Raw genomic sequence first — 9,660 nt, forward strand, 5'->3', positions numbered from 1 at the left:
CTTAAAAAACATCCAAACACCTCCATTAAGGTTTTATATACAAGATGTAATTATATATGTCATGTAGTAACAGGCACATTTATAACAACATTTAATATTTACATATTTTGATCATTTTAAGAATACCCGGCGCATTAATTTTAAAAACGTATCACAATCACAACGTTCACCTTTTTTTTTAAGCACATCACTGATTACTACCCACTGCAGACTTCATGAGAGACAACAAACATAATAAACATCACTTACTGTACAAGGTCTGCTGTCATTAGGATGCCGACTGCTCAGACGTTCATATATTTCCGTTTAAATGAAGAATGACTCATAATCCTCGAGAGGAAAAGGACGTCGAACCAAGCGTCTTTTTGTGTCGTTCTCGCCATTTCTGGGTCTAAATTGGTTGTCAAAGTGTACCAACTTGTGGGATTACATCCTTGTCCTTCTCCTATCCAGGTGAGAGGCATGATTTATGATCTACAATAAACTTTCACGAGCAGGGAAGCGAGGAAACAGCTGACCACTCAATTACGTAAACATTGTGTGCGTTAGCGCTTATAATAACAATATCAACAATACTTGGCTAATATTCAAGTCCCAAAATGTAAATGGAGTATTGTTGGGGGTTTTTATTGGGTTTTATGGGCAGAATAGAGGACTTCCCATTGGCTCCGCTGTAAGATGACTTTTATTTACGTTAGTTTCCGTGTTTGAATGCAGTAAAAAAAAATGATAAAATACATCCGTCGTCATGTCTTTCATAATGATTGTGAACGATGGGCAAATTTACAAAAAAAGTGCCTTTAAGCGAGCACTTTTAGTATACACCAGTGATTCTCAAACTGTGGTACAGCTCTATCAAGTGGTGCGCCAAATAATCACTTGATTAAAGTACAGTGTTTTATTTTCCTATATTTAAACACAGAGTTACTGTTCAAACTGTGTGTATTGTTACAGTGGCCAACATATTAACTGTACTTGTTAAATAAAACATTTGCCTTGTGTTTAAAGAATACCTAGGCCTACTATGCTATTGTTTTTTAATGCTGGTCATTATGGAGGTACTTGGAAAGCCAAGTTTTTTCTGGACTGGTACTCGGTGAAAAAATATTTTGAGAACCATTGGTATATACAAACCCCGTTTCCATATGAGTTGGGAAATTGTGCTAGATGTAAATATAAACGGAATACAATGCATTGCAAATCATTTTCAACCCATATTCAGTTGAATATGCTACAAAGACAACATATTTGATGTTCAAACTGATAAACTTTATTTTTTTTTGCAAATAATCATTAACTTTAGAATTTGATGCCAGCAACACGTGACAAAGAAGTTGGGAAAGGTGGCAATAAATACTGATAAAGTTGAGGAATGCTCATCAAACACTTATTTGGAACATCCCACAGGTGAACAGGCAAATTGGGAACAGGTGGGTGCCATGATTGGGTATAAAAGTAGATTCCATGAAATACTCAGTCATTCACAAACAAGGATGGGGCGAGGGTCACCACTTTGTCAACAAATGCGTGAGCAAATTGTTGAACAGTTTAAGAAAAACCTTTCTCAACCAGCTATTGCAAGGAATTTAGGGACTTCGCCATCTACGATCCGTAATATCATCAAAGGGTTCAGAGAATCTGGAGAAATCACTGCACGTAATAAGCAGCTAAGCCCGTGACATTCGATCCCTCAGGCTGTACTGCATCAACAAGCGACATCAGTGTGTAAAAGATATCACCACATGGGCTCAGGAACACTTCAGAAACCCAATGTCAGTAACTACAGTTGGTCGCTACATTTGTAAGTGCAAGTTAAAACTCTCCTATGCAAGGCGAAAAACTGTTTATCAACAACACCCAGAAACGCCGTCGGCTTCGCTGGGCCTGAGCTCATCGAAGATGGACTGATACAAAGTGAAAAAGTGTTCTGTGGTCTGACGAGTCCACATTTCAAATTGTTTTTGGAAACTGTGGACGTCGTGTCCTCCGGACCAAAGAAGAAAGGAACCATCCGGATTGTTATAGGCGCAAAGTTGAAAAGCCAGCATCTGTGATGGTATGGGAGTGTGTTAGTGCCCAAGACATGGGTAACTTACACATCTGTGAAGGCGCCATTAATGCTGAAAGGTACATACAGGTTTTGGAGCAACATATGTTGCCATCCAAGCAACGTTACCATGGACGCCCCTGCTTATTTCAGCAAGACAATGCCATGCCACGTGTTACATCAACGTGGCTTCATAGTAAAAGACTGCGGGTAGTAGACTGGCCTGTCTGTAGTCCAGACCTGTCTCCCATTGAAAATGTGTGGCGCATTATGAAGCCTAAAATACCACAACGGAGACCCCCGGACTGTTGAACAACTTAAGCTGTACATCAAGCAAGAATGGGAAATAATTCCACCTGAGAAGCTTAAAAAATGTGTCTCCTCAGTTCCCAAACATTTACTGAGTGTTAAAAGGAAAGGCCATGTAACACAGTGGTGAACATGCCCTTTCCCAACTACTTTGGCATGTGTTGCAGCCATGAAATTCTAAGTTAATTATTATTTGCAAAAAATAAAAATAAAGTTTATGAGTTTGAACATCAAATATCTTGTCTTCGTAGCATATTCAATTGAATATGGGTTGAAAAGGATTTGCAAATCATTGTATTCCGTTTATATTTACATCTAACACAATTTCCCAACTCATATGGAAACGGTGTTTGTACTTTATATATTTTTCTTCTCTCTCATTCTGTCCAAAGACGGGAAGAATATGTGCTAATGAGGAGACAGGAGACAAAGTGGTCTGCAGAAAGACTTGAGTCTCACATTGGGAAATGCTGTCAGAAGCACACGGTCTTCAGTCTGAGTACATTCCTAACCTTCCAGCAGTCAACTATTTCATCCTCATACATGGTGCAGGGATCCGAGTGTGACATTCCACAAAACACAGGATCCATGAAGATTAGGGAGGCTGGAATGTGGACAAAAAGCAATAAAAAAAAAAAAATTAAAAAAAGGCAGCCTGTCCCCGTCAGACAAGCGGTGATGAAGTTGTACACGAAATGCTTAAAAAAGAAAAAATGGGATGTTATTGTAATTTGGATTCACACAAGCAGGATGTCCTCTGGTAGCACAGGTCTGACCTGACCGAGTTGCACTGTGACCTTTGACCTGAGCTGTTTACATGGTGACCCCATGGTGGGTGGTTTATGGACTCACTTCCTCAGCTGCAGCTTCATATGGTTTGTGTCTGCACGGAAATAGGCAGCTCAATTTGACAAAACTGTCTTTTCGGGGGATTTTAATGACTGTGAAGGGCTCTTACGTTCCCTAATTGACACAATATTAAATCAAAACATATTTAAAAGTTCAAACCACTGACTTCCTTCATATATTTTGTAGTTTACCGATATTATTATATTTAAAAAAATCATATGAGATGAATATTAAATGTTCATTCATGAAGTGATTATTTAATACGAATCAAACTGAATTAATATATACTGTAGTGCATGTAAATTAATAAGCAAACATGATTAATAATCATCTCGTTCCATCTTCTCGTAGAAGGTTGGATGTCATGGTTCGCCGGTAGCACCGTTTTTGAGGTGTTATTTTACAGTTTTGATAGCATTTATTATTTCATGTTGTGATGTTGTCAACCCATCTGCGTCTTTTCCTTTTCCCTTCTATTTTCCCCTCCAGGAGTTGACTTTGACACAGATTATGTGTCAAGATCGTGGAGGCAGCTTTGGCCACGTGACCCCAAAAGGCAGCAGTCAACAGGCGGACGGGGAGTAAAAAGAATCCATCCATCCATTTTCTACCGCTCATTCCCTTTGGGGACGCGGGGGGCGCTGGAGCCTATCTCAGCTACAATCGGGGCGGAAGGCGGTGTACACCTTGGACAAGTCGCCACCTCATCGCAGGGCCAACACAGATAGACAGACAACATTCACACTCACATCCACACACTAGGGCCAATTTAGTGTTGCCAATCAACTTATCCCCAGGTGCATGTCTTTGGAGGTGGGAGGAAGCCGGAGTACCCGGAGGGAACCCACGCAGTCACGGGGAGAACATGCAAACTCCACACAGAAAGATCCCGAGCCCGGGATTGAACTCAAGACTACTCAGGACCTTCATATTGTGAGGCAGACGCACTAACCCCTCTTCCACCGTGCTGCCCGTAACGATACATACATCCACACATTCACTGTACAAACATACATATACACCTACTGTACATATACAAGCACATACTGTATGCATTGTGGTACCTGATTCTCACTAAGACACAGGTTTGGTTTTGCAGCAAGCCGAAAAGGGCATTTATTGTACAAGTCTTTTTAGGAAGGGCGGGGTGTGGAAGTAGCAAACTTAAAGTGTCCATTAATAAACATAAATATCTCCCATCTGGGGCTCTTGAGTGAGACTCCACAGCATACATACACTCGTGCATATAATCACGTTTCAACAAACATATATTAACGTTGTTCCCCTAAGGGGAAACTGGGTAAAACACAGCACACTGACAAAGCTTAACCTGATATTACCATAGCAATCTACAAGGTTAATACAGTTAGCTTCTCGTCCATTTAACTGCTTTCTTTTGTAATTCAAGTTCATATATGTTTTGACCTCCAAGTCCAAGTCCATGGTTCTCCCCCGGAAAAGGGTGGAGTGCCATCTCCGGGTTGGAGAGGAGACCCTGCCCCAAGTGGAGGAGTTCAAGTACCTAGGAGTCTTGTTCACGAGTGGGGGAAGAGTGGATCGTGAGATCGACAGGCGGATCGGTGCGGCATCTTCAGTAATGCGGACGCTGTATCGATCCGTTGTGGTGAAGAAGGAGCTGAGCCGGAAGGCAAAGCTCTCAATTTACCGGTCGAGCTATGTTCCCATCCTCACCTATGGTCATGAGCTTTGAATTATGACCGAAAGGTCAAGATCATGGGTACAAGCGGCAGAAATGAGTTTCCTCCGCCGGGTGGTGGGGCTTTCCCTTAGAGATAGGGTGAGGAGCTCTGCCATCCGGGTGGACCTCAAAGTAAAGCCGCTGCTCCTCCACATCGAGAGGAGCCAGATGAGGTGGTTCGGGCATCTGGTCTGGATGCCACCCGAACGCCTCCCTAGGGAGGTGTTTAGGGCACGTCCAACCGGTAGGAGGCCACGGGGAAGACCCAGGACACGTTGGGAAGACTATGTCTCCCGGCTAGCCTGGGAACGCCTCGGGATCCCCCGAGAAGAGCTGGACGAAGTGGCTGGGGAGAGGAAAGGCTGGGCTTCCCTGCTTAGGCTGCTGCCCCCGCGACCCAACCTCGGATAAGCGGAAGAAGATGGATGGATGGATGGATTTGTTTTGTTGCAATTGAAACAGTTGTATTTTTGATAATTGATGTAATTGTTATTGTTATTCATTACTAATAGTGTTGTTTCTATTGGTATTTCTATTGCTCCATTTGTAGTGTAATAATGTTCATTGTCATTTCTGGACAGGACAAAAAAAAAAGGAAGACAGTGTCGGACTGAAATAGCAGACTAATTGGCAACTGGGTACAGGTATGTCGGGGTTGCCTATCAATGCCAGGTGTGGGGGCCAGTACACAAGACAGACAAGGGAAGTAAACCCACAAAATAAGAGTACTGGACACTCACTTAAACATCACACAAGTGGGAAAAATCAACACAAGTCAAAAACAGTCACATGGGTGTGACATTACGTCTGATTGTGTGGACAAAGAACATGTTTTTCCTTTCCATAATGTTGATTGAGAGAGCTCTATGAATAAATTATCTATGGCCCCCGGGATGATATGTGATTAGTATTAGAAACCGGCCGTCTGCTGCAGTTTTGCACGCACCAATACTTCATTCCCCACAATGCAACGGTAGCCCGCGGCTACCCACGACTTAATTATTCATCAGCATTCAGGGCAGATGTCAACTTTCAGCAACCCCCCCTCCCCAATAATGGCTAAACGGAAGGTGGACGGTGAGATAAGGGGGTTTCAAGTCAGGTGGGAGGCAGAGTTCATGTTCACGGAGGTAAAAGGCAGACCTGTGTGGAGAAAGTGTGGCTGTAGTGAAATAATATAATCCAAGAAGGCACTATGAAACGTCTAAGAAACACAAAGACAATGACAAGAATATGGACACGGAACAAAGGCTACAGAAGGTGGAAGAATTAAAATGAGGTCTCAAGTCCCGGCAGGCTCTGTTCACAAAAGCCGCACCACAAAGCTATGGTGTCGTTTTGATAACTGACACCATGTTTAATTATAATTGTAATATTTGAATGATGATAAATGAATGTGTTGTGGCAGTATGCGGATTTCACCAATGCGGCTGTTTGTGGACACAATCGGTTGCTTTTCCAAACATTTTTAAATAAACTGCCAACGTTAGAATGCTAAACAGGAAGTGCTTGAAGTTTAACGGCTTTGTAAAAACACAAAGTCTAAGTTCATTGTGTAGGTCATGGTGTTTTTTGAAACTGCACCAATTTTTTCCTCAGAGTTTTCAACTTGCGTCAAGTGTTTCGCCAAGAGGATTATATGTAGTACCGGTAAGTATATTTTCAGAATGTACTTTTTGGCCAAAGTAAGACAAAGAAAAGAATCTGAAGTTGTCTTTATTGTTAAGTTATTATGCCAGTCCGGCCCGCGTGGGAATAGACTTTCCTTCATGTGGCCCTTAAGCTAAAATGAGTTTGACACCCCTCAGTATAATAAAGTACATAGCACTTACGTATTCTGAATCCTTGCTGTAAGGCTTTTCCCTCCTAATCTTAAAACTGAGTACATTTGACGAATGCCCACATGATCTCTCCATTGATATGGTCTGTCCTGAATACATCAATTCATCTGCTTGTTCGGTGTTTTCACCATGGAGATCAAAGGACCCACTTTCTGTCAAACTGTCAATCAAAGTGATGACGTCATATAAATTTAATACGAAAAAATAACACAAAAAACTGACTTCCGGTCGATGTTTCTCCTTCCTTCCTGTCTTCCTTCTGACATCCTGCTGTTCTTTGAGATAAGAATGTTAGGCTTGTACAGGGGGGGGGTGTGTGGGGTCCTCCTGCCCCCGATCCAGTCTCCTGACAGTTAGTTAGTAGTAGATAACAAGAAGGATGACCTGTTATCAAAGCTCGGCATTAGAGTTTCAAAACACTCACAAACCCATCCATTGGTGGAACAACCAGTTGCCAATCCAGCGCCGGAATCGGAATAGTCGCCCCCGCCCATCATGATTGAACGCAGTCTGTCGTTGGATGAAGCTGAGACAACTGATTACAATGAAACTTGGTAGCATTCTGTCAGTTTCTGCCGAAACCCAACCCTAACACTAGCTTCCATCTTCAAGAAGATGTTGTAGCACTATCTGTGTTTTAATGCTACGTTGAATATTACTTCACATCATAGTAAAACTGAATTACTTAGAAATTGCTTCTAAAAGGTGCCATGATTTTAAACACCCCAAACAAATATTATTTTGCCAACTTTAAAATATATCACGCCACAATACTATTAACAATACTACCAATAATACTCTAATCATGTCATTGATTGTGTGGTTTAATGAAGGTTTTAAGCCACACCACGCGGTTCAAAAAAAGATGAACAATTAGTTTTGTATGAATGCTAAATGTTTAAAGCTAATAATACCAATGTTTTTGAGATCTTCCCACACAACTTTTAAAACCTCCTGCGTAGTACAGCATATACTCATCAAATTGGTGAATCCCGTTCTCTGTCCATCTTGATTCACTTATTCCCAGTATGTCAGTACTTAACCTTGCCATTTCGTTGACTAGATTTTCCACTTTTCCTGGTTTGTATCATGTTCTTACATTCCAAGTTCCAATCTTCAAGATTTTCCTCCTGGTTTTCAGATGAGTCACATCAGCTAAGGGCCTTCAACTCTTTTGGGCCTCTAGTTTGATGAAGCCTCTTCCTATGAAGCTGAATGTCTTCTTCTTTCCTGGTATTATTTGCAGAAGGTTTTGCTGCAGGGGTCCTAGCATGACTCTCAACTCAGTAGAGTCCCGGTCCTTTCTGAGGTGGCTGACCATTTGTTTGTTCTTGCCAAGACCATGCTCAAGTGTGCCCCTGCTATCTGGGCCAGTGACCATTCTGGCTCCTCTGTCCTGTCCACCAGGTCCAGTTCACATGCACTTAGAGAGGACGGCATTTCTTTGTCTACCTCCACTGGAGGCCGACCGCCCTCACTTACTTTGGCATACCAGTCGAGGCAAAGTCTGGTATGGCCAAAGGTGTGCACTCCCGTTTACTTGGAGCCATGAGTGAGAGATTCAGGGTGGTGAAGGCCCAAACATTACTTAGCCTTATCATGGATATTTGAGGTGCTACTCCTCAAAAACAACCCCTATTCACTATATTATTAATACACACCTATATCATTTACTATATATAGACCAGGGGTCGGCAACCCAACTTGTTGAAAGAGCCATATTTGACCAACAATACAAAAAACAAATATGTCTGGAGCCGCAAAAAGTTAGAAGCCTTATATAAGTGTTATGTAAGTACGTTTTTCAGAAGTTGAGGTAACTCCTGGAAATGACGGGCTTAAAACTGCCAAAGGTAAAGATGAATGTGCCCAAGTTAAAGGAATTTGCAATAAATTATAATGGATTTATAGCAATCTTTGCAAGCTGGGTAACGTTTGCTGTGGTCTGGAACAATATGGCACACAATCAGAAATGCAGCCAATATTACATCCATGAGACACGCAAATATACATTAAATACACAGAGGACATAAGTAAAGGAAATTAAATTAACTCAAATATAGCTACAAACGAGGTGTAATGATGCACTATGTACACACAGCTGGCCGAAATAGCATGTTAGCATGGATAATTAGCACTCCACGCAAGTCAATAACATCAACAAAGCTCACTTTTGTGCATTCACACACAGCATAAAACGTTTGGTGGACAAAACGAGACAAAGAAGGAGTGGCATGAAACACGTATTTCTGTGGCAGCGTCGGAGAAAGTTGTATATGTAAACAAACTATGGTGAGTTCAAGGACAGCCGAAATTAGTAGGACAAAACGGCGGTGGCCAAATAATCTCATCAGTGAAGCATGTTTAATACAAACAGTGGGATTTCTAACAATTAGGAAGATTTGTGTCATGATTGTTCTCCTACAGAAAATATATTAAAACAACATATTTTTCACTCGTCTTTTTCCATTTTTGAAAAAGCTCCAAGGAGCCACTAGGACGGTGCTAAAGAGCCACATGCGGCTCGAGAGCCGCGGGTTGCTGACCCCAGATATAGACCATACACTTTTAATGAATAATTCATACGTTAAAAAAACTATAATTAATTATTTAAAAAATGCAAATCAAATCATTACAATAACTACCAATTATTAAATAAAACATTTATTATTATTTAGAATAAATGTAATGAAGTAGTAATCACGACACTGGTAAGAAGCAAAAGTCTGCATAACCTGTATAATATACACATATGGTAAAAATGAAACATACATCGAACAAGGATAGTATACATTTAAATAATAATTAATTTACTCATGCAAGAAAATCCGTAACTAAAATGTTATAAATAAATAATACACATACAAAAATGTATAGTGAATCTAAAATTGAAATAATTGTGTTGTATTCATATT

Source organism: Nerophis lumbriciformis, linkage group LG05 (assembly GCF_033978685.3).
Source record: "Nerophis lumbriciformis linkage group LG05, RoL_Nlum_v2.1, whole genome shotgun sequence".
Lineage (NCBI taxonomy): Eukaryota > Metazoa > Chordata > Actinopteri > Syngnathiformes > Syngnathidae > Nerophis > Nerophis lumbriciformis.